Source organism: Peromyscus californicus, unplaced genomic scaffold, assembly GCF_007827085.1.
Source record: "Peromyscus californicus insignis strain IS unplaced genomic scaffold, ASM782708v3 Scaffold_6__1_contigs__length_162567912, whole genome shotgun sequence".
In the NCBI taxonomy this organism is placed as follows: Eukaryota; Metazoa; Chordata; class Mammalia; order Rodentia; family Cricetidae; genus Peromyscus; species Peromyscus californicus.
In genome coordinates, this window is record NW_026294584.1 from 108,976,970 (window position 1) to 109,002,153 (window position 25,184).

The 25,184-nt window shown below is 42.0% G+C and overlaps 1 protein-coding gene and 1 non-coding gene across 34 annotated transcripts in view; one reads left to right on the top strand and one right to left on the bottom strand.

Moving 5' to 3' along the window:
- Nucleotides 1–25,184, bottom strand: part of Magi1 (membrane associated guanylate kinase, WW and PDZ domain containing 1) — a 656,033-nt gene that overhangs the window by 207,971 nt on the left and 422,878 nt on the right. The window lies entirely within an intron of this gene.
- On the top strand, nucleotides 11,327–11,456 carry LOC128100214 (small nucleolar RNA SNORA44). The gene has a single exon (XR_008214728.1). It is a non-coding gene; the product is annotated as a small nucleolar RNA SNORA44 (small nucleolar RNA).

Here is a 25,184-nt window from a genome sequence, read left to right on the forward strand (position 1 = left end):
GCTGATTTGTGTTGTCTTTCTACAATGAACACAAGGGACTTCTGCGATTGTCACATTCAATGTAAGTGGCACAAAGGCAAACAGTACACACTTCACAGCAATAACATAGGAAAGGTGGCTTCAAAGTCACTTGAGGTCAAGGTTCTTCTCCATGTCATGGGGGTATTGCTTGCTTCACTTGGACTGTGGGTCAGATACTTGTACTCACACTTGCATTTTCCATAGCCAACCCAGAGCACACCATGGCCATTTTCCATTGGCAGCACTGTCAAGACCTCAGAGACAGCCCCAGAAGTCTAGGACACTTGTGACTGTTGAGGCTTCTTGCACACAATGTCCTCATCAGGAGTCTACACATTGCAGCATGTTGCTGGATGTCTCAAATGCACCTTGGGATGGGCTCTGTTTCTACCTGGATGTACCTCAGCCTTCACTTTAAGAGAATTCCCAAGGCTTAAACTGGAGGCTCTTCTCTGCTCCCTCTAAGTGCATCCTGAATCTAGGAAATGTAAATAGGAACACCCCAAATGGCCCATCCAGCCCCACAAAAACCAGACAGGCCACGCTAATACAGAGATAACATCTAAATCTAAAAATGTAAAACAAAACAAAACTCAACACACACAAAACCAAACAGCAGTCAACAAACCAAAACAAATCTCAGAAAAGGTCCTGCCACAAAAAGCACTAAGAGACTCATGCTCCCAACAATTTTATCAGGTCAAAGAGGCTAGTTAGAGAAGAAAGGAACTGGGGAGGCAGCAAAGAGCCTTCCCACTGCTGCAACATATCCCACTGGTGTGGTATATTTATATTTAATTTAGGCCGAACGCAAATCTAGCAAATCTCTTCAGCAGTTAAATGTTGCCTTCAAAGGGACATCAGGACATAAATCCCAGAGTCAGCATCCACAAAGCAAACTCCAAAAGCCCTGTCCCAAGGGCACCTGTTTACCAGAGAAAGGGCACAGCCAGAGAGTCAATTAATGTGAAGGTAAAGGACCGAGTAAACACGGAAGCTCAGCTTTTCATCAACTCTTCACTCAGTCAAGGAAGAGGGCTGGGAGTGGGAGTACTTGTTAACGGGGAGGCAGGAACTATCCCCGACCTTGTCCCCTGGGTTCTCTTTGATTTCTCATTCTTTATAGCACCTAAAACAAAAATGTTTGACTACACACCCACACTCACACACACACACACACACACACACACACACACCCCTATTGGTTGAACTCAGGAGTCAGCCTTTGATGTATTTATCCAAACATTCCAGGTGACTCCTTGCTATGAGCTATGAGGGAAACCCTTAGCCTTAATCAAATCAAGGTGCACAGTAGAACCCTCGTGAATATATATCCCTGCACACGAGCAGGGAGCTTAACTCATGTACTGGGCTCCATACTCTGCTCAGTGTGGATGATCCAAATCATAGACTAAATTCCACACCAGTGTTTTCAGCTATTAGTGAACAGACAACCCGGGACTGATGAAGCTGCATCTAGTCTACAGCCATTTAGTGCCTGTTCTGGGCAAAGGCCTGGATGATGTTCTGTATGTTGGAGATTCTACAAGAAAATGATGATTGCCAAGTTTGCTTTTGGGTTTAAGCCAGACTAATACTAAAGATGAGTGCTCAGTATCCAGAAAACATCCTGACAGGGCCGGGGAGATGGATCAGTCAGTATAGTGCTTGCTGCCCAAGTATGGGACCCTGTGTTTAATCCCCAGAACTCACACTTGAAAAATAATTCAAAACAACAACAACAAAAGCAAAACAAAACAAACCAGCTGAGTGTGCTAGGACACACTTGGAATCCCACAGCTGGGAAGCACAAGACTTGGGTCCCTGGGGCTCGGTGAGCAGTCAGCCTAGTCTACTCAGCAAGTTACAAGCCAATGGGAGATCCTGTCTTTAAAAACGAAGTGGACAGTGCTTGAAGAATGATGCACAAAGTTCAACTCAGGCCTACACACACAGGCACATGCACATATCTAAAGGAACAGCCACACACACACACAATCACAAACCTCATGATGCTCCATAAATTTCTACTACATCAAGTACATGGCCCTTTTAGTGTGACTGCACGGGGTACTTGATCCTCTATACTTTCTTTTTCTTTTCTTTTTTTTTTTTTTTTGGTTTTTTGAGACAGGGTTTCTCTGTGTAGCTTTGGTCCCTTTCCTGGAACTCACACTGTAGCCCAGGCTGGCCTCGAACTCACAGAGACCCGCTTGCCTCTGCTTCCTTCATGCTGGGATTAAATGAGTGCACCACCACCGAGTGGCCCTCTATACTTTCTAACAATCTACAGTAATGAGTTAGATAATTTTCATGTTCACTTTTATTATCCATATAGACCAGTGCAAAATCCAGTTGAGGGAGTCATGTTTTGGCTAGCTTGCATAATGCTTAAAAAAATTTTTTTAAACAAGTTATCAGCTAGGTATGGTTTTGCCAAGCTTCAATCCTAGCACTTGGGAGGCAGAGGCAGTAAGAGCTCTGAGTTTGAAGTAATCTCGGTCTATACAGCCAGTTACAGGCTAGCTGGGGCTACAGAGTGTGATCCTGTCTCAAAACAAATAAACAAATAAAAAACAACCCAAGTAAATGATAACAAACTAGCTGTTAAGCAAACTAGTATTTATTGATTAAAAAATAGAAAGGATAAACAAAATCTGGTTTGTACATTTCAATTGTGAATTTCCAAGTAGAAATACTGACATGTGATACGTGAATGAGCCCGAAGGACAATGGGCCAAGCAAATGCCCTCTGAACTCAGGACTATGGGATCTCCACAAGCATCAAGTGAAGAAAGACAAATGAAGTTGGCAGTCTGCAGTCACTGAAGGGAGGGAAAGGAGAAGTTGTTGGCTGGGTACAAAGTTTTAGTTCTGCAAGATGCAAAGAAATCTGACCGAAGGTTGGTTGCACAATTGTGTGAATGTACTTAATATTGTGAACTATCATGCACACGTAATGATTAAGATGGTAGGCTCAGTGGGTTAGGAGTACACACTGTTCTTGCAGAGGGGATCTGGGTTCAGTTCCCAGCATCACACGGTGGCTCAAAACCACCTGTAACTTCAGTTCCCAGCCTCCCAGTTTAGTAGACACAAACTTGAAGACATACACAGTAGGCAAACACTCAGACACATACAATAAAAATAAATATTTTTTAAAGATGGTGTAAGCTCTATATTATGTATATCTAGCCCAGGTTTAGAATTTAGTTGACAATTTCAAAAGGGGCTAATGTCACAGGAAAAAAAAATTCAAATTTCCAACTTCTCTTTAAAACTGACAAGATCTGACAATAATGAGACCCTGCTACAACCTGGTAATGGACAGCCGGAGGAAGAGTAACCACTCCTCTCAATATGCTCTTGGTCTCCCAAATTCCCAGCATCTCTTGGTGTGTAAGGAAGGCTCTGAGTTTCATCTCCAGCACAAAGAGAGAAAGAAAGGGAGCTTACCCTATCAATCTGATTACTGTACTCACAAATGAAAAAAGAAGCCCTACGTAATTACTCTGTGAACATGGAAAAACCATTTGAGAAATTCCAGTACTGATGGAACAGAAAAAGCAAGAAAGGGAAAATAAATAACTTCTGGCAAACTCTAACTAGCTCCGAACTTCCTCCACCTGAAAGGGGACTTAGACGAGACCCTACCCCAGCACTCACACCTGGCGCCAAGATGGAGTGCTTCCCCTGCAATTATAAATGAGAGGTGCAGAACTGCTTCCCTCCATTCTACCCAACACATCATTACAAGAACTCCTAGGCAGCACGACAAAGAAAGGAAAGGAAAGAAAAGACAAGGAAAATTGGAGAAGGCCGAGCAACCTGCCCATTTCTCCCTGATGGCACAGTTACCTGTGGCCAAGGCTGGCATCCTGGAGAAATTTCCATGACTAAGTGTGGTGGGGAACTTCCCCAACCCCCACTTGCTTATGTAGTGACCAGGACTGTTTTCCCTACGGCAGGCAGAGAAGCCGCCACCACAGACCATCCAACCCACAAGCTGAAAATAACTGCTAAAGGGTTTGAAGAAAAAGGTTTCTAACCCCTGATCGATGTAGACAATCTGATTCAATCTGTAATATTACAGATCACAAGAATAATGTCCAAAATATGTGTATTTCTATCCACTTACAATCTGTAGTCAGAACTGAAATGTTAAAGTAGCATTTATTGAAGCAACAAAAATATATAATCTCGAAGACTAAATCTGACCACATGGTGAAAGGAAAGAATATGGCCTCTGGAGAGTTGACCTTTGACCTCCACAAGCACTCCCTGATGCAAACATGCCCCCCACAAATATTAAAGCAAACAAACAACAAACAAAAAAACTAAAAGGAAGAAACAAACCCTTTAAAGATTCACCTTATTTGGGGGTAGAATGTATTCATCCTGCAGTGTTGGGGGATGGAACCAGGAGCCCTGCACAGGCCAGGTAAGCAGTACCACTTAGCTAGACCCCAAACTCCACGGGTATATTTTTTAAACTGTAAATTCTCTACGTTTAGATATTCAATATAGTCCTAACCAAAATTCCACCTTACGTTTGTAGCACTAGAAACAGTGGTTCTAAAATGTTTGTAGAATTTTACTGCAGAAGATCACCAATGGCCAAAATAAATTTGAAGATGGAGGAGAAGGTTTATGTCTAATTTCAAGACTTCAATTCCCAATTACCAAGACAATGCTACCCTACTCTGGGAACATAACAGACAATCCAAATACGCATGCACACACGATATATGACTCGCTCTCGTAGACAGAAATCCAATACAATCCAGTGGAGAAATGAAACGTTTCCGAGAAATGGTAGAAAAACAACTAGACTTCTATATTAGAAGCAGACAAATAAAAGATAAAAGCAAAACCCAACAAGAACATAAACGGTATGGTGGTACGTGTCTTTAATCCCAGCACTGGGGAAGCAAAGGAAGAGGCAGGCCCATCTCTGTGAGTTCAAGGCTGGCCTGGTTCACCTAGTAACCAACCAGAGCACATAGTGGAGACTCTGTTTGTCATCCCTACCCCACACCCTCAAAAAATTCAAAATGGATCGGAAACATAAAAGTAAAATCACAAACTACAAAATTTATAGATAGAGATGGGAGAAAACCCTTCTGACCCGCCGTTACATGAAATACGATGCCAAAAGCATGATCCCTACGTATAGATACAAGGGGTAATTTGGATAGCAACAAAATCCAAACTTCTATTTTCTAAAAGACACTATAAAAGCATGAAAACACAAGGCACAGCCTGAGAAATAATACTTACAAACCAAATATTTGATAAAGGACTTTTATTGAGAATATCTAAAAAAATTTTAGAAATGCATTAAGAAAACACCCAGCGTAAAAGGAGCAAAAAAACATTTCAATATACACTTCAAAAAAGAAGATACATGAAAAGCAAAGGAGGCCATGAAAAGACTCAACATCATCTGTCATCAATAATGAAATACCACTATACACTATTAAAAGATTAAAGCTAAAAAGACTAGCCAAGGGGCTGAAGAGACAGTTCAGTGGTTAAGAGTGCACACTGCTCTGTGCACACTGCTCTTGCAGTGGACCTGAGTTCCTGGCGACCACATTAGACAGTTCACAATTGCCTGTAACACCTGCTAACAAAGATCTGACACTTCTAGCCTCTGCTGGCACCAGCACTCACTTATGTGTGGGTATATAGCCCCTCATAGGCACACAAAATCCTAAAAACTGGCCAAGTTGACACTTGTTGAATACGTGGGAAAACTGAAGTCTTATTCACCACCAGGCCGGGGGGGGGGGGGGGGGGGGGGGGGGGGGGGGATATAAAATGCAACTGATACTCTAGAAATGATGGTATATTGCTTAAAATTTTCAGATGAAGTAACATCCAGCCATATCACCCCTAGATACTAAAAGAAGAGAAATGAAAGCCCAAATCCATATAAAGACTTACTTGCAGATGTTCATAACAGTCCCCAAAATAGAAATAACAAAAATGTCCATCAGCAGAGAAGTAGGTAAAATATGGTATCTCCATACGAGGATCATGATTCTACTTGGTAATTAAACAGTGAACTACAGCTACATGCTACAACATGAATGGATCTCAAAGAATTATGTCAGTGAATAAAACATAATTCACTGTTATGCTTTGATTTAAGCTAGACTGGTTCCTTCACAAGAAGAATACATAGTACATGATTTCATTGGTGTAAAATTTCTAAGAAAGCAACCTAAAGCATAACAATAGAAACCATGTATTGGGGCTGGAAAGACGGCTCAGCAGTTAAGAGCCATGACTGCTCTGCCAGAGGACCAGAGTTCAATTCCCAGCACTGACATGATGGCTAGCAACCACCTGTAACTCCAGCTCCAAGGGATCTAACACCCTCTTCTATCTCTGAGGGCACTGCACATACATGATGCACAGACATACATGCAGTCAAAACACATAAAATAAAAATAAATCTCAAAAAAGAAAATTTTAAAAAGAAAGAAAACACGTATCATTGTGTGGGAATGGAAAAAGTATAGGGTAGATAAGCGTGATTATAAATAGGTACAAGGAAACTTACACAAACAAAACATGAATGTGGCTTTGTCCCCTCCCCCTGGTCTCCCTGTCTTGTTATATTGTTCCATTTAACTCCTGAGTAGTAGTTATCTGTGGTGGTATTGTGTTCCCCAAAATATTGTGTACCCTAATAAACTTATCTGGGGTCAGAGAACAGAAAAGCCACTAGATACTTACTTAGGCTAGAAAATGGTGGCACTCACGCCTTTAATCCTAGCATTCCAGAGGCAGAAATCCCTCTGGATCTCTGTGAGTTCAAGGCCACATTGGAAACAGCTAGGCATGTGACACATGCCTTTAATCCCAGAAAGTGAGCCTTTAATCCCAGGGAGTGATGGCAGAAGGCAGAAAGATATATAAGGCGTGAAGACTAGAAACTAGCAGCATTTGGCTGGTTAAGCTTTCAGGCTCTAAGTAGCAGTTCAGCTGAGAGCCATTCTGGATGAGGACTGAGAGGCTTCCAATCTGAGGAAACAGAATCAGCTGAGGAACTGGTGAGGCGAGGCTTGTTCTGCTTCTCTGATCTTCCAGCATTCACCCCAATAACTGGCCTCATGTTTGATTTTATTAATAAGTACCTTTAAGGTTCATGCTACAGTTTTCCTCTTGCTTCAGCTTTTTCAAGCAGTTAGGACTAAAAGCATATACAGCTGGGCCTAGGTTTTTGATCACTCTTAATCTTGGTGATGGCTTCAAATTGTTTCACATACTAAATACGTGCAAGACATTGTATATCAAATCTTTCTCAATAAAGAAGTGTTTCAAAGGTCTTTAATGGAAGTTAAATTCTGTTTTCTAATTGTCCGCTGCATTAATAAACACAAGCTTTACACAATTGTATTCAAAATACACCATCAACATTTTAACCTAAATTTTTCCACTTTCTGTTCCTTTCTCCTATCTAAGTCTCCAAACAATCAAGCCAACACGTACTAGTAATCTCTCCAGCAATTCTAATTGAACTTTTCTAAAGATTCAGTTCGGGGCACTAATGTAATCAACATAATCACATCAGTGTTATAATGTACCTGGCATACTAGCATGAAAATGAGTGGTGATCCTGTCATTCCCATGCAGATATTGCTAATAAATCACTGTGCTCTCTTCTCTGGATAAAGGATCCCAGTTCTAACAGACTCAAGTTAGGCCCACCTCTACCATTATAGAAGTGTAGTGGAAGCTACTGAGTAACACTTGGTTTTCACCCTCACCTGCCTCTCTCTCTGCCATTCTGTTGCCTTGCTCCAAATCAAAGAAAATGAGTATTACATTTCTGCCCTGGAATTTAAATAATGGCTTCCTCTAAGAGCCAATTTAGAACTCATACATTCCAGGAAGTCTCCTATTGACTAAACTCAGGTTGTAATAAGCCTGACTTTTTCTAAATCCCTTCAACAGTCTTCTATGCTAGACATTACCACACTCATCATCTGCTGCCAGGATTATCCTTGGAATATCTCTCTTCTCACCTGAAAAATGGTTGTGCCAATATCTATATTGAAGAGTTGTCATAAGGACTTGGAGTGATGTACAGTTGTCACTGAGATGTATGTTCCAAGAACAAAGATTTGCTTAATTTATATAACTCAAGCATTCAGAATAGTGCTGGCATGCAGTAAATGGTCAATAAATATCTATTAAATAAAAGAATATGTAAAAAGCCCTTCACATACAGAACATACACAAAAAGGGAATTCAATCCATATACACAGTCCGTGTTCTTTCCGTAAGAACTGAATTCATGAAGTCACCTTAGATGTTCTTTCTGTCAGTTACAATCATAATTTCCAAGGTCGGAAGTCAAGGACAGAACCAAACCAAAGGGAAGCAAAGGATACATGATCTTAGCACTCCAAAGAGAAAAACAAAACCAAACAAAGCTTTAGTAATTTCGAGTAAAAGTGTTTGATGCAATATATATAAAACACACACACACACACACACACACACACACACACACACACACAATTAATGCAAGGAATCTTTGAAGAACTTATGTCTTAGTTACTTTTCAATTCCTCTGCAGAGACACCATGACTGAGACAATTTATAGAAGAAATTATTACTGGGGCTTACACTTCCAGAGGATTAGTTCATGACCATCAGAGTAGGAACATGGCAGAAGACAGGCATTGCTGTGGGATGGTCTTTCTGTGCGCTGTGAATATGTGTTGCTACTATTAGTTAATAAAAAAGCTATTTTGGCCTATGGATATAACATATCCACAGGATATAACCAGGCAGGTAGTCCAAGAGAGACACAGGGAGAAGAGAAGCCGGGTCAGAGGAGACACTGCGAGCTGCTGAGGAGCAAGATGTAATAGTACACAAGTAAAGCCACGAGACACATGGCTATACGTAGATTAATAGAAATGTGTTAATTCAAGATGTTAGAGCCAGCTAGCTATAAGTCTGAGCCATAGACCAAACAGTTTGTAACGGATATTAAGTCTCTGCGTGATTATTTTATAAAAATAGCTTCTCTCTGGGTGGGACCAGGTGGGTCCGAGAAGCTTCAGTCTACAAGGCATGGTCTTAGAGCAGTATCTGAGAGCTCACATCTTGATCCACACAAGCACAAGGCAGAGAAAAACACTAAGAATGGTGTGAACTTTTGAAACCTCAAAGTCTACCCCCAACTGATATATCTCCTCCAACAAGGGCACACCTCCGAATCCTTCCCAAATAGTTCTACCAACTAGAGACCAAGCATTCGAATATATAAGCTTATGAGGGTCATTTTCATTCAAACCATAACAAGTGAGTTTTATATGAAGGTAAGATCAGTACCAGAGCCATGCTGAGACTCAAAGACATCCTAGGAAAAAAGAAAAGGAAAAATTCTCATATATCTTTACTTAAAATATTGTGTTTTAGTTTTTAAATTTTATATATGTTTTGTTTGTTTGTTTGTTTTCCTGCATGTCTATGCACCACGTGAGTGCCTGTTGCTCACAGAAGCCAGAAGAGGGCATTAGCTCCCCTGGAACTGGAATTATGGAATGTTGTGAAGAGCCATACAAGTGATAGAAATTAAGCCAGGGTCTTCTGGTAGAGCAGTCAGTACTCCAAACTGCTAAGCCATCTCTCCAGCCTCTTAAAATAATTTCAAAAACATTATCTTAAAGAGTTAAAATGATTACTGATAGTGCTCTTAAGTTGTATGCTTCTCCTACTTTATCCCAATTCGCCATTTGTAAAAAACCTAAAACTGTCTTAGAAGTGTCCTATTTAAACTCTCCACCAAATGCAATAGTCTACTCTGCTTAAGCTCAATGTTGCCAGTCTGTTTCCAACGTGAGAAAAGCTCACTGCTTTTGGAGGTGAGCCCCAGGATGAAGTTGGCTTATGTCTGAAGAACGACAGTGTAGATGAGGTCCCTCAGCTCGGTGAGGTGGTGATGTGAGGAGATTTATGTCTCCCAGTTCAGTCTCCCTCCTGATACAGCCTCTAGGCAATTGGGACCAGGTACACAGTTTTTGCCCCCTGCATTCCTTCTTGTGAGTGATATACCACACCTGTCTCAATCTCACACATGCACACACTTGGCTTATGTCATGTGAATGAATAAATAAATATCGTGACAATGTGGCTCTCTTAGGAATGCAACATTGCCTACCACAACTTGGCTCTCTACCCAGAACCCTGCAAGCTGAGGGAGGGTTCCGCCTATAGTTAGGACCTCAGCTCTCACAAATCACTATCAATGTCTTCAGGCCACAAAGACCCAAGAGACTGCGGCACCCAGGCTGCGCATCCCATTTGCTGCCCTTAAGAAATCACATCATGTTGCTTCTTCTTAAAACTTCACAGTTTTATCCTGAGACGATGTAGCACCATTTCTGCCAGGAAGCACATGCAGAAACATGGTTCTGTTTTGTTTCTGGACATACTGTATTTGATAAAATTAGAAGGAAGTCGTCATACCAGCATTCTCACAGGAGGAGGAGGGGATTTTCAACCAGCTATGAGATGCCCCATAAAGAAGACATAAGGAAACATTTTTGCTGGTTCCAAATCCCACTTGCAACACTGATCCAGCACCAGAATGGAAAGAGCTGGATGCCAAGTGTTACTGAGCACAATTAATCCTGTATGAAAACTTGGCCACAAGGGACAATGAAGTCTCCCTGGTCTAAGAGTTTTTCAGTAAGGACAGATAGATGCCCTCTGCAAGCTCTCTAAAATCCACTGTATTCTGGAAGTCCACAAAACACAAGACACACTTGGCACTGGACCTCCCATGGCTGTAATGGAAAACTAGGTCAATGTGAATAGCTTTAAGGGGAACAGTCTTGAAGTACTGCCCAGCCCGACTACTGTATGAGTCCTGTAATCAGAGTACCAGATTCTACGAGGTCAATGTAGGTGTTTTTGAGATAAGGTAACAGAAACTTAACAAAACCCAGTGTCACAATGGCACTGAGGTCATGAAGACATTGGTTGGGACCCTCCAGCAAAGTTCCTGCCAAGGTATTACAGCACCTTCTGTCACTCAGTGGTTGGACCACTGAGCCCAAGACAGACACATGTGTGAACTCTGTACAGCTTCCCTCTATGATGAGCAGGACAGATCTCTCTACCTGCTATCAGATGCCATCTCACCAAACTTGCTGCTGAGATGCAAAAAGGATCTGACAGTCAAAACACTCAGTTCTAGAGCCTCAGAAATTAAAGCCAGTGAGAAAGGTGAATGGAGCATGATTCAATGAGACCTCACTAAAAAAGAAAACAACACCATGTTTCCAAGAGCTTTGGCTGGGGTATGGTCATGGGATCTCCAACTACATCACCGAGTAACATGGAGACACTCTGACAGCTCAGGTCAGCACAGTGCCTGCAGCTGCTACTCATCTCAGAGAGGGGAGGGGAGGATGGAAACAGGCTAGACATATAGTCCAACAACTGGTGAACAGATAGTGACGGTGTGGTACACTCATACAATGGAATAATATTCAATTTAGGGAAAATGAAATTCACAGGTTAATGGATTGTGAACTGGAAACCATCATCTTGAGTGAGAAAACTCAGATGGAGAAAGACAAACCACATGTTTTCTCTGAAATAGGAACTTTGTGTGTTTCACTTGGAATGCCCACACAGGTTAGGACACCAGGAAAAGGCCATGTAGGAGCGGGACTTTTTCACACAAGGGGAGACAGAATATAAGGGTAGAAAGAAGGAAAAGAGAAAAACAGAATAGGAGAGGTTAAGGGGATGGGGGATAGGAGGGAATACCGAGAGCCAATAACTAACTAAATTCCTTTTGGAAAAGACACACACACACACACACACACACACACACACACACACACACACACACTTAACCTATAACCACACGTTACCAAATAAAAACCCCAATGCAGGAATGGGTTACTTCTTTGTGAAGTTGTTGGCCAACAGGGTCACATAGACCTACAAATATTACAGGTTATATCATTGATTTTGGTTACCTTCCAAAAGTAAGATCCTACTGCTGAAGACACCATACCCTTGATTCATAAAACATGGAGGTCAACACCATGGCTGCCCAAACCAAGCCTGAACAATTCCAACTCCAGCTGACATCCCAACATAGACAGGAAAAATCGCTTGGGGATCCACTCCTATATAAAGAACTACAGGCAATTAATGACTGTGGAGAGAGGAAGAATTTTCTTTCTTGGGGATGAGGCCCCTAATTAGTCATCTAATACCAGTGGTCAGCCCTAGAAACATATGCATACAAGTAATACAAAACCGACTCAGCAGGTTGCATTTATGTATATATTTGAATATATATCTGTGCTGGATAGTTTTATGTCAAACTGACAAAAGCTAAAGTCATCTGAGAGGAGGGAGCCTCAATAAAGATAATGCCTTAGTAAGATACGGCTGTAGGCAAGCCTGCAGGGCACTTTCTTAATTAGTGATTGATGAGGGAAGGCTCAGCCCACTGTGAGTAGTGCCACTCCGTGGGCTCCTAGTCCTGGGTTCTATAAGAAAGCAGGATGAACAGGCCATGATGAGCAGCATCCCTCCATGACCTCTGAATCTGCTCCTGCCTCCAGGTTCTGGCCATGTTTGAGTTCCTGTCCTGACTTCCCTCAGTAATGACTACGATGTGGAAGTGTAAGCCAAATAAAGCCTTTTTTCCCCAAGTTACTTTGGTCATAGTATTTCATCACAGCAAGAGTAACCCTAACTAAGACAATATCAATAATAATTAAAGGAAAAGAGGCCATGAATTTGAGAGGAAGTGGGAATGGGGATGCATGAAAGCAATGAGGCAGGGGAAATGACGCAATATTTTCATTAAAAATTTAACAAAAGAACATCAACAACAACAAAAATCCATATTGAAAACAGCTAGCTGGCTTTCAGTCCTGGAAGGTGCTAGGCATGCTGTTTCCTTGTAATGATCCATCACTTCTAAAGAAATGTAATCATCAGTCTCACCCAGCTGTGCACCCTGTGAGCTACAGTAACAACCTAACTGGCAAGATGTGCCCAACGGTGTAATAGTGTCACACATATTACGGAGATAACCAACCACTTTCTTTCTTTTTTTTTTTTTTTTTTTTTTTTTTTTTGGTTTTTTCGAGACAGGGTTTCTCTGTGTAGCTTTGCGCCTTTTCCTGGAACTCACTTGGTAGCCCAGGCTGGCCTCGAACTCACAGAGATCCGCCTGGCTCTGCCTCCCGAGTGCTGGGATTAAAGGCGTGCGCCACCACCGCCCGGCCCAACCACTTTCTTAATTGGATTTAAGGCCCACTCCATATGCCTGGCTCTGTTAATGAGGCCAAGAACCTGTGGCAAGATAGGTCAGAGGTCCTAGTAGAAAACCTACCAGCACTAAAACAACTCCTAACGACATACTGCTGTACCCAAGATCAGTGTACCTCTCAATCCTCACCAGAGATTCTTCCTGCCCTAGAAAGCAATTAACAGAGACTACAACTAGTCAGTGTGTAGAGAACAAGAAACTTCAGAGTGCTCCGCCCTAAATGGGACATCTATGTCACACCCTTCCCTACAAGGATCAAAGATCTTAGTGGAAGGGGTAGAGAAAGACTCTGAGGGTCAGAGATGGTGGCTTATTCCAAGGAAACAGTGTTTTGTTAGCTTTGTTTTGTTTGGGTATACAGCAGGGCAGATGCACCACTTATGACTATCAACCGCAAGTGGCGCAAGCCTGTAATTCCTGCACTCAGGAGGTTAGACGGGAACTCTCTGAGTTTGGGGTCAGTCCGGTCTACATGGAAAGTTCCAGACCAGGAAAAGCTACACAGTTGCAACTGATAACTATTCTCAGATATTCTTTCCAGAATATATACTAGACTTAATTTGGGACTCGACTATAGAAAGTACTTGTATCCCTTTCCCCCGCAACTAGCGTTTGCTCCCGGTTAGATGTTCAGCATTCTCTCGGGTTCTCTCCTACCTCAAGAGCGTTGTCAGCTAACAGCACCAGAAGAGAGGCAGTGACTCAAACACCAGAGCTGCCTCCAAGCTGAAGTTCAACTTTGGGGAAATAAAAAAGACTCCTAATGAGCTCGGTCTCCCTACCACAGGTCACATTTCTTGTGTAAGTCAAGCAGGTGAAGAATCATTACAGCTACACTAAATGCTGTATTGTGCCCACCTAGAAAGAAAGATCTTTCTACCAAAGAACAAATAACAAATCGAACTGAGACCACACCGCACAAAACATGGAGTCAAGCACCTCAGAATCCTACAGAGGGACAAGAGACCCCTATAACATCACTAATTTTCTTTCCACCTTTTTCTCTTACAAAGCATACAAGGATTTCTAAATATGAATGCGTACATTTCAATGTTGCCTAGATATCTTCTACATACTTAATGCTTTACAATCTCCCCCAACTCAGTAGATTAAAACTATTCCACCCTTCTTTACTGTAGAAGGCAAAAATCATGCCAGCCTTCCTTTCTTCTACACAGTCCATCCAACTTTACCGTGAGACCACACCCAGATCTGCTGGCTTCCTCCCCTTCCGACAGCTGTATGAACCTGCACGCTAGCCTTCTTCACCTAAGCTTGCCTTTCTACAGGCTGCCGGTCAGAGTCTCCTGAGTTGTCCTCTGAGGTGCCAAGTCACAAGGGAGTCTCTCAACACAAGGACTCAGCATCTTGCCAGGGACTGTGGCTAGAGGGTCAGGTATGTTCCTTAAGGCTTACAGAACTGCACATCAGTGATCCAGAATTCTACTGCATAGATCACTTTTCTCAGAAAACTAAGCTGGATTACAGAAGATCTGTACTCAAAATCCTGTGTTTAAAAAAAAAAAAAGCTAAGTTCCCACCTGATAACATTCCCTATTACCTCTTCAACATCTTCAGATACTTCCTTCCCCTTTGCCCCACTGTGCCCCAGCCCCACTGCCCTCCCTTATTGATCATCAAACAAGTCAGGCATACTTCCGCCTCTTGGACATTGACTGACTTTTCATTCAACTGGGAACAAGCCACCAACACCCTGATTTCCAGAAGGAAAACAAACTCGCTCCAATTCATCTGGATCACCTTCCTGGTTGAAAACTCCCACTCACTCCCACCTACACCCTCAGCACCTTATTTTGTTGCACTCTGCCTTTTCCTCCCACTTTTTTTGTTTATCAGTTTCAAACTCAAAGAGAACAACAGTCTTTCTCTCATGCTTCTATTTGCTGAGAACATCAGAAAGTACCTAGAAGATGGCGGTTGTTGAGGTAGTCACTGAATTCATGAAGGTGCACAATGAGTACCTCAGTACACAAACACAGCCTTCACCCCTGTGGATACAGATTACAGGGATGATTGCTAAATAAGTGGTTTGCCCTCTATAACTTCCAAGTTCTCTGTAGGTTGGCCATTCATTGCAATTGAGTGTCTTAAACATACAAGAGGCCCTAGTAGACTATCTGCCCCTTCAGTCAAGCTTAGCAGGAGTTAGTGTGGCTTTTCTACTACTTTACCTCTAACCCTAGAAGGTGCACCCCACACAGCTCCATACGCAATAACAGACTGTTCAGGAACAGAGCACACGCTCTGTGGACAAGGAATCATTTATGAGCCTACATAGCAGATTTAAGGATGGGAGGAGGGAACAGCAGGTGTAGAGAAGAGGCTCAGGCCTGGGTTAGTTCTTCTCCGAATGGCCAGGCCCAATCACAGTGGGCAACAATACACAGAAACCTCCTTCAGTGCTCTTGGGAACTGAGTGGAGTGGGTGTCTGTAAGCACCCCACAAAAGCACTCACTGCAGGTGAGAGCCCTTGGAACTGCTATTAGGCACGTAACATCAAAAAACAGGCTCTGGGGGTTGATGGAGGAGAATGCCAGAGCATTCTGAGCATGAAATCCAGGTCAAATACAACTTCTGTAGAGAGCAAGCTTTTCCAAGGAAATTGCTGGGCTTTCCCTTTGCATTCTGACCTTGTTACCTCATTTCTCCCACTTGAACCTCATACCAAGGCCATCACGAGCACAGATATCCATGGCAAGCACACAGTTGTTACCAATCCCAAGCCCCTCTATGGTCAGTATTCAAATGGTGGCTTCAAGGGATGCAAGTTTTTCCAAAGAAGAACACACTTCAATCAGCAAGTGAACACCGACCGGCATAGGCTATGACTTTGACTTCTTGAATTTTTGAAATTATGAGTGCAAATGTCACACAAGTATTATACCTTTCTCTCATAGAGATATAATATGGACCCATACATAATTTTACAACACAAAGATAATACTAAAAATAATTCAAGAGGGTGGATGGCTCCATGGTTAAGAGTGTATACAGCTCTTGCAGAGGACTTGGGTTGGGTTCCCAGCACCGACATTCACAACTGACTGTAATTCCAGCTCTGCACTCACAGGCACATACCTACACACGTACATATAATTTAAAAAAATATTTAAAAAAAGAAAGAATTCACCAGGTGGTGGTGGTGCATGCCTTTAACCCCAGCACTCAGGATTAAAGAGGCAAGTGGAGCTCTGTGAATTCAAGGCCAGCCTGGTCTACAAAGCGAGTTTCAGGACAGCCAGAGCTGTTACACAGAGAAACCTTGTCTTGAGAAACAAACAAACAAGCAAACAAACAAACAAAAAACCAAAAAGAATGAATCCAAGCCAAAACTAAATGAACAATTAGTTTATTTGAACTCAACATATTCAAACTACTGTGATGTCAAGTCAGTCTAAGAATGATTAGCAAGGTATTTTCCTTTCATTTGCTGACACTGAATCTTTACAATGTGCAGCCTATCTTTTCCTGTTACCAGATCTCAATTCAGATGTTTCATATCTGAAATGCCCCAACAGTTCCATGTGGTTTAAGACTTACTGACCCTGGACAGTGTGAGTACAGATGTTAAGCACTTTTCCTTTTCCAGACTCTATTGCTGTTCTCTGATTCATGCTTGTTAGGTACCTCAGAAAGGAGTTTGAAATTTCTCCCAATTTAGGACAGCATTAGCCTCAGCTCCCAGATATCTCTTGGAATATGGTTACTATATGAAGTAATATGACAGTGGGAATGGGCTGCTCTGTATACCAGAGTTGTATTGCAAATAATAACTGTGTTTTTCTGATCTCTAAGAGAAACTGCTTCATTAAGCTTCCTTTTTTTGCAGTGGTATTTCTTGCTAATGACACACTAATGTATGTTGACGATAAGGCTTTCAAACAGTTATACCAAAAACAAACCTAACGAAACAATTAACTAGCAACACAGAGGACAGGAGGCAGGTAGAGTTCAAAAACTATCCTGCATGCCTGGAGCTACTCTCAATGTTCTAGCTTCTGTACAAGGGAGCTCCTGAAGGATGTTCTCAGCAAGGTTTTAAGGAGAGGAAGTGAAAACGCATTCCGGATAGGTATAAATCTACCACCCGAGAGTCTCTTTGACCACGAAAAGGCCTCCTCTTCTTGAAGGTGAGATTACAGCTTCTCCTGGCTTCTGAAAGGTGAAGTGGATCACCAGAGCATGAAAGGCAGTTCAATTTGGAGAGCTTTCCACAGCAACAGTGGTGTAGAGCTCAAAGCTAGACAGAACCTAACATAATAATTAACACATCCCAGCAACTCCCTGACAGTCCCTATCCCTCCTTCCCTTACCCATGGGCCTCAAAAGACACTTTTTGAAAGAAAGCAAGCTGGCTTAAAGTTAACTTTCTCCCTTCCAGTGGGAAAAAGGAAGGTTGGTTGGAAGTATTGCTCAGCCTACAAAATGAGCTATTATGACCTAGTTCTGCCTTATAGCTGACTCAGCTGAGACCAGCTGAAACAATGCTTTTCAGGAGGCCAATGCTGGAGTTGGTGAGGCTATGACAGGACCCTGCCAAAGTCAGCGATTTCTTAAAAATGAGGTCAGGTTATAAGGAACCCTGGTAGCCTTGCTGCTGCTGCAAGAAAGCTAAAGCAACCACAAGTACCTACCCTCCCTAAAAACAGCCAAGAAATAATGGGCCACACCCGAGGAAAGCTGGTCAAGAAGTGCCATTCAGCACAGCTAAAAAGTCATCAGTTTATCCATAGTTAGACTATTGGCAGATACTGTATCCCAGCCAAGAGAAACCTGCAGGTGGGTTGCAGGCTATGGTTTTGTCCTTTAGAAAAGCATTAAGTAGAGAGAAAGTATATGCAAACACATCACATTCCTAAATCTTGCTGTCAGACTCCCTAAAATTAAATCTGAATTTGTTAGCTAAAAAGTATCAATGACTCCAGCACTAAAATAAGTGGCAATGTTACAAAAATACCCAAGACTTAGTTCAGTGCCTAAAAGGCGCACTTGCGATGGTCCTACAGAGCAACCTTCAGCAGTACCATCCCATGTTCTTCATTCACCCAACAATTCATTCCGGCCTTTCAGTACCAGTTAAGGGCCAGACCCTGGAGCTGCAGTGGTAAGCAAAGGTCACCAAGCACTTCCCTTTAGGGACCTCACAGATCTGTTATTACGGAAGGCAGACAGGCTAAAAGGAAGTTCACAGAAATCAGTAGTGCTCCCTGACTTGCTCAGCAAGCATACATTTTGTGTGAGTATGCATGACTACTGTCCAAATGAAGGAACAGACTCATAGATGTGAAATGGCCGGCTAAGGTCATCTTTACAGTCAGCGACAGAGGAAGCCCAGGTAGGTCCAACTCCTAGCAAAATTTTAAAACAAAACAAAACAAACAAACAAAAACCCATCAAAAAGGAAGGAAGGAAATGAAGAAGTGAGGAACCATTTTGATATTATATTTATTTGTGAGTATATGGGTCTGTGTGAATGTCTGCACATACATGCGGGTGCCAATGGAGGTAAGAAGAAGGTTTCAGATACTCTGAAGCTGCAGTTAACAGGCTGTGTGGCTGTGTGGCCTGCCTGACATGGGGGCTGAGAACTGAACTCAGGCCCTCTGGAAGAGCAGTATGTACTCATAACCACTGAGCCATCTTTCCAGACACCATCTTGATATTTGAAAGAAAAAAAAAAAAATCAGACAAACTAATAAATAGGATTGACTGACAGTTTGTGTATTCCCTTAAAATTCTTGATTGTAAACAAAGCAATTTTTTAAATGGATAAAGAATTTCTATACACAGCTTACCAAACAAGATATACAGGTGGCAAATAAGCACATGTGGACATGTTTAGCATGTATAATTGTTTGGAACTAGGACAAATTACTATCACAGTATTAGAAAGACTAAGAAAAAAAATCTGGCAGGATGGCTTGAGATGTAAAGATACTCCTTGCCAAGCATAACAACCCGAGATTAACCCCAGAACCTCCATGGTGGGAGGAGAAAATCTAATCCTGCAGGTCCTCTGTCCTCCAATACATGTACTATGAAGCTTTGTGTGTGTGTGTGTGTGTGTGTGTGTGTGTGTGTGTGTGTGTGCACTCATACACATGCATACGCACATGCATGCATACACACACACACACTGAATAAACATTAAAAACCACACACCTATAAATATTTTTAAATAGACTAAGAAAATATTTAACTTTACAATATAGCTTGGGATTCTTTTATTTGAAATATTTGAGACAAGACTGTTTCCGAGTTCCCAGTCCTTTGGATTTTGAAATATTTGTATAGCCTTTACCCAGTGCACATCTCTCATCTGAAAACCCAAACTCTGAAAAACAATGAAATTACAGAATTTTTTAAGTGTGGACATGACACTAACAACGCATTAGGGTTCAGCATTGGAATTACTGATGAGGGATGCTCAGCGTGTACCAAGTATTAGAGAAATGCCAGGCATGGCGGTGCATGACTTTAATACCAGCACTTAGGTGGCAGAGGCAGGGAGGTCTCTATGAGTTCCAGGCCAGTTTGGCCAACATATTGAGCTCCAGATCACCCAGGACTACACAGTGAGACCCTGTCACAAAAACAAAACAAAACAAAAAACAAATACCAGTCTATACAGCAACTGAGAGTCTTAGACTGCCCACCACAGTGAGGACGCACCACTACAGAAGTGGGTAAGTTTTCCCTAGCATTAACCACGGACTTACCATGGACCCAGAGACCTCACTCCTAGGTATTTACCCAAACAAAGTGAAAATCCAACTTGACAAAAATCCCTTGAACACTCATGTGGTTCTTTGCCCAGGAACTCTAAGCCTATTCTCTTACTTTCTGTGGAGCCTCCTTAATGACATTATTCATAATCTCCTGAGTGAAAGCAATTCAACAGTCCTTCAGGAGGTAAATAGGTAAATGTACTGTGGTACATTCATGAAATAGAACAATACACAGCAATACAAAGGAACTAATAAAGCAAGCAACAACAGAGATGAGTCTTAACTCTATTTAATATGCAAAAGAAGCTGAATTCATAAGCTCAATACTAAATGATTCCATTTATATGGTATCTGGGATAAGTCAAAAATATTGGTAACACAAAGCAGATATGGATGTTTGGGGATGGAAGGGTATCGACTACAAAGGATGGGAAGGAAGGGATTCTTCGGGAGACTTCAGTGTTCTCCTTGAATGAACTGACAGGTCCAAGACTGTATGTGACTGCCAAAACGCAGTACCACATCCCCAGTTGTAAGTAATTTTGAAGTGAATTAAACTCACTTCAAAAAATTGAAGTTTTTAACAACAACCACTACCTAGCATTTCTTAGAAGCAGGCATGTATGTGCATGTACGCACGTACATACACATGCACACACTTAAAATTCACCTAGATTAAAGCCATCTCAAACTAGCATAAGTTTTCTTAATGACAAATGTTGGAACATACATATTTTCAAACTGGCAAGAAACATAACAGACTTTTTTTTTTTTAACACCCTCTTGCTGGTTGGCAAGCACCACAGTTCACTTCAACACCTTCATTCTGCATTCTGGAAAATGCAAACACAACACAGGCGTCTGGAGTAGGAGACACAGGTTTTCCATATATCTTGTAAGTCACAAAAGCCGCCTCGGAGAAAGTGTCTTTATAGAAAGGAAACTGAAACCTCCCCACCAATAAAATCAAACCTTAAGTATACTATAACTACATCCACTGCCTTGGAGTCCCATCCCTAGTCCACTGCTGGAGGATTCTATGCTATAAGGTTAGGGACATTTGCGATCATTACACATAGAAGATACCACTGTGTTAGCACCTTGCTAATGTTCAGACTGTCCTCAGAAAATAAACCATGCCCCACCCCATGTCTTTGCATCACACATAACAAAAAAAGAAAACTCATGAGGAACAATTAGCTTCTTCAGTGCATGGCAAGACCAGCTGCCCTTTAGGGTTGGGTGAGGAATCTATCTAGAATTCTCTTCTCCAGACACATGTAGGTCTCCTTGGGCTCCAGAGCCATTCTCTTTTCTGAACGGTCCCAGAGCTCTGGCTCATCTGCCTACCAAAGACTCACTGAAAACCCCTATTACAAGCAATTCAAAGCATGAAATGAAAATTGATGCTTTCAGCTCATGTAATGATGAAAATGGGAAACTGCCAGAAACTCCATGTTCCTTAATTTCCCATGTCACATTTCAAGAATGCAGATAGCAGCGTGTCATATGAGATAAGAGAACGGACTAAGGGTGAAGCATTCTTCCCTAAATTTGACCCCATTAAAACAGAGCATCTGCAATAAAAGTAAGTCTGGGAAGAATGTATTAACAAAAGAAGAGAAGAAATAGTTTCAAAATCAGCACCAATCAGGGCCAAGGATGGAAAGTGCACATTAAAATAATGCATCCTGTGTCCTTCAGAGTGGATCAGATCACACAAGTGAGATGTGCAACCCAAGGCCTATCTCTCAAAATGATGGAACTAGACTAAAATATAATCTTTCTACAATGTTATTCGTTATAGTCTTAGGAACTGAGAAAGGGTAGGGATATTGTACTGTCTTTCTTCTTCCATTAAAACAAAAGTTCTTTGATGGCAAGAATTGTTAACTACTGTACGGCAGAAATAAAGCAGACTGCCTGGGATGATATTTAATGTGTTAGACAAATTTTTATTGAACAAATCAATGGAATATTTTAGAAGAAAGATGTCTGTCTTCTTTCACCCAAGTATCGTGTTTTGTAACTACAAAATAAATATTAATACATTGAATTGGTTGCATGATAGATCCTAGAGTCACATAAAAATGTATGAGACACTGTACTTAGCCTTAGACTAATAGTCTAGGTAGAGAAATAAATATTTGCTTGAAAAGTGAGCCATCTAGACAGTCAGGACTTCCCCATGATTCTGTGAAGGGTTTGGAGCCGGGGTGGATCACATTACATAATGTACCACATTAAGGTTTAGGTATGAAACTTACTAGAAGGCTCATGTGTTGAAAGCTTAGTGTCCAATGCAATGTTCAAAGGTAGATCTTTGGGGGTGTTTAATGATGGGTGCTCTAATAAATCAACAAATTAATATGACATTATTGGGAGGCGAGGGAAAGAAGGAGGTAGAATCTGGTTGAAGTAGGTCCCAGGGGCATGCCTTTGAAAGATCTAGTTTTCTCTCTCTGTTTCCTGGCTGCTATGAGGGAAGCTGCTTTCCTCCCCCATGCCCTTTCACCCAGTGTTCTGTTTCACCACTACTTGCCAGTTGGTGGTTGTGGACTGAAACCTCTGAACTCAAGAGCCAAAGGAAACCATTTGACCTGCATGCTCTTTTTCGTTAGATTTTCCGTTACAGCAATGACAATCGGACCGACACTCCACACACAGGGATGGCTTCCTCAAGTGTGCGAAGCTGAGATTTGAGTCAAGATTAAAACTGGCAAAGACAGATTCATTCCTGGAGCAGACAAGCAGAAAGAAGATAAACAATGAGGTACTTCTGGGGTTTTATGCACTAACGAGGCCTAAACTCCAAGTTATCATCTTCCACACCCAATCCGGGCAGCCACAGGCTCAAACACCTCCCACTTTGCTGGGCATCTCCACTTAAATGTCCCCTGTGACCTTTCAATTTCCCCGGTCACTCTTCCTAGAACTAATATGTCATTTCCAACTCCTCCTCTCCCTTGTACTTCTCATTCCATTACAAAGTTCTTCCAACTTTACTGAATGGTTGGCTTCAGGACATTCATTAGTCACAGCTTCCTTATAAATGTCCTTGTATTAACTTCCAACCTTAAATCAAGGGTTAACAAACTTTCCTCAAGTAAATAGTTCAGGCTTGGCGGGCTATACAGTCTGTGCTACAGGTACTATACCCTATAGTTACAGCACAAAAGCAGGAGAAAGACAAGCCCATGTCCCAAGTGAAGACTAGCCTAACAAACAAACAAACAAACAAAAACTTTATTTGTGAGAAGAAGCAAGCAATGGATCACATTTGCCCAGAGGATCAGTTAGATGGCCTCTACCTAAAGTGGCTGCCAGTCATTTTCAAAAAATGCAAGCAAGCAATTCCTTCTGTTTAAATTCCCCCAAGATTCCCAAGGCCCTCAAGAGAAGTTCTAAGACTGACATTCTGGCAGGACACAGGAGTGTCACTAAGTCCCTACCATGACAGTCCCTCACAACTCGTATAAACTGCACACTCCACAATGAGTGACTCTCTTCAAGATGTGCACATGACTGGGCCTTCACTCCGGACTCTCCAGGTATCCTTCTGTCCTCTGCCCTTCAAAGCCACAGCAGAGCTTCCTGTGTCCCAGAACCCATCCTTGACCTCAATTCCAGCCACATCACCTGTACTCACTGTCCCCCATAGTTCAGAGGCCAGCATGCCACCATCTCCCACAGATGCATTTCCTACCATCAATGCCACTGGATCCTGAGTCACACTTCATGCGACGTTGTCTCCCAGGCCCCTAATCTACTATCTTCCTCACAGCTGAGACATATTAAGTATTTGTTTCATTAATTAAGGAAAAAGTCCTCAATCAACCTTGTATAATTTTTGAAGAAAGCTGAATTCACTGGGCACTTTACCTTGGCTGTGCCAACTATTTTAATTTAGCACCAGCTACTAAAACTCGTCCACATGTCGGAATGCACTGTTCTTTCTGAGGATGATAGAATGGCATAATTGAAAATTTCCCCTTTTACAGGAGATGTACTTTAAAACTGCTACTTGGCTGTCTCCCCATTAGTCTTTAATTAGCTGCTTGAACAATGCTGAGTATGTTACATCCTCCTGCAGAAAGCTAAGTCCTCAGGCAATTAGTTTGTCCTGCTAAATATGGCCTATGCTACCACTGTGCCCGTGGTAGGCAAACTTTCACAGAGGGGAGCAAATTCTTACAGCTTCCAGGACCTGGACAGAACCTCTGAGGCTGAGGACATGAGGTCTGAGTAAAGACTATATTTATTATTAATATTTACATATGTAGACCATATTAATACACAGCATTTCTTCTATCAACCTGTGCAACTTTTAAAGATTGATTATACTCAGTCTGAAGGAAGTTGAAAGAAAATAAAAACTTGCACACACTGACAAGAATGTGCACTATGAAATTCCTTTGCAAAGGTATTTCTAATCCTAAAACACAAATTCTCTAAGGCTAGAGGAATGGCCATTCAGAAAGTGCTCGCTTTGTAAGCACAAAGACCTGAGTTGGAGCTACAGAACCCACAGAAAGAATGCCAGGCACAGTGATACAGGCTTGTAATCTTAGTGCTGGACAGGCAGATCCCTGGAGCTCACTGGCCAGTCGGTCTACCCTAATTGGTAAGTTTCAGGCCAATGAGAAACCCTGTCTCCCAGGAGGTGGACAGGATTACTAGGATGACACCAGATGTTGTCCACTGGCTTCCACATACACCTTCACATGCACGCATGTGGACCTGAACACATGCTTCCTCACACACATGAACACACACATAAATGTAAGTGTGCATAGAAAATACACACCTGTTTCACTCAGTAATGGTAGACACCTCGGGAGTTGAACCCCCAGAAAGTTGCAAGTAGGTACAAAGCTATTTCTCTAACAGTGTTGTCATAGGATTGACCTAGCTAGTGATAGCCTAACTCATGGCATACTGGAGGTTTCCATAAATTCCAGATCATAAACTCCTGAGAACCCGTTCCATGTCTAGTTAGATATTTCTCATTTACTAAGTCCTACCTGAACTCCTGACCTAAACCACAAGTTGATGACACCTTCTAGGCTTCCCCTAT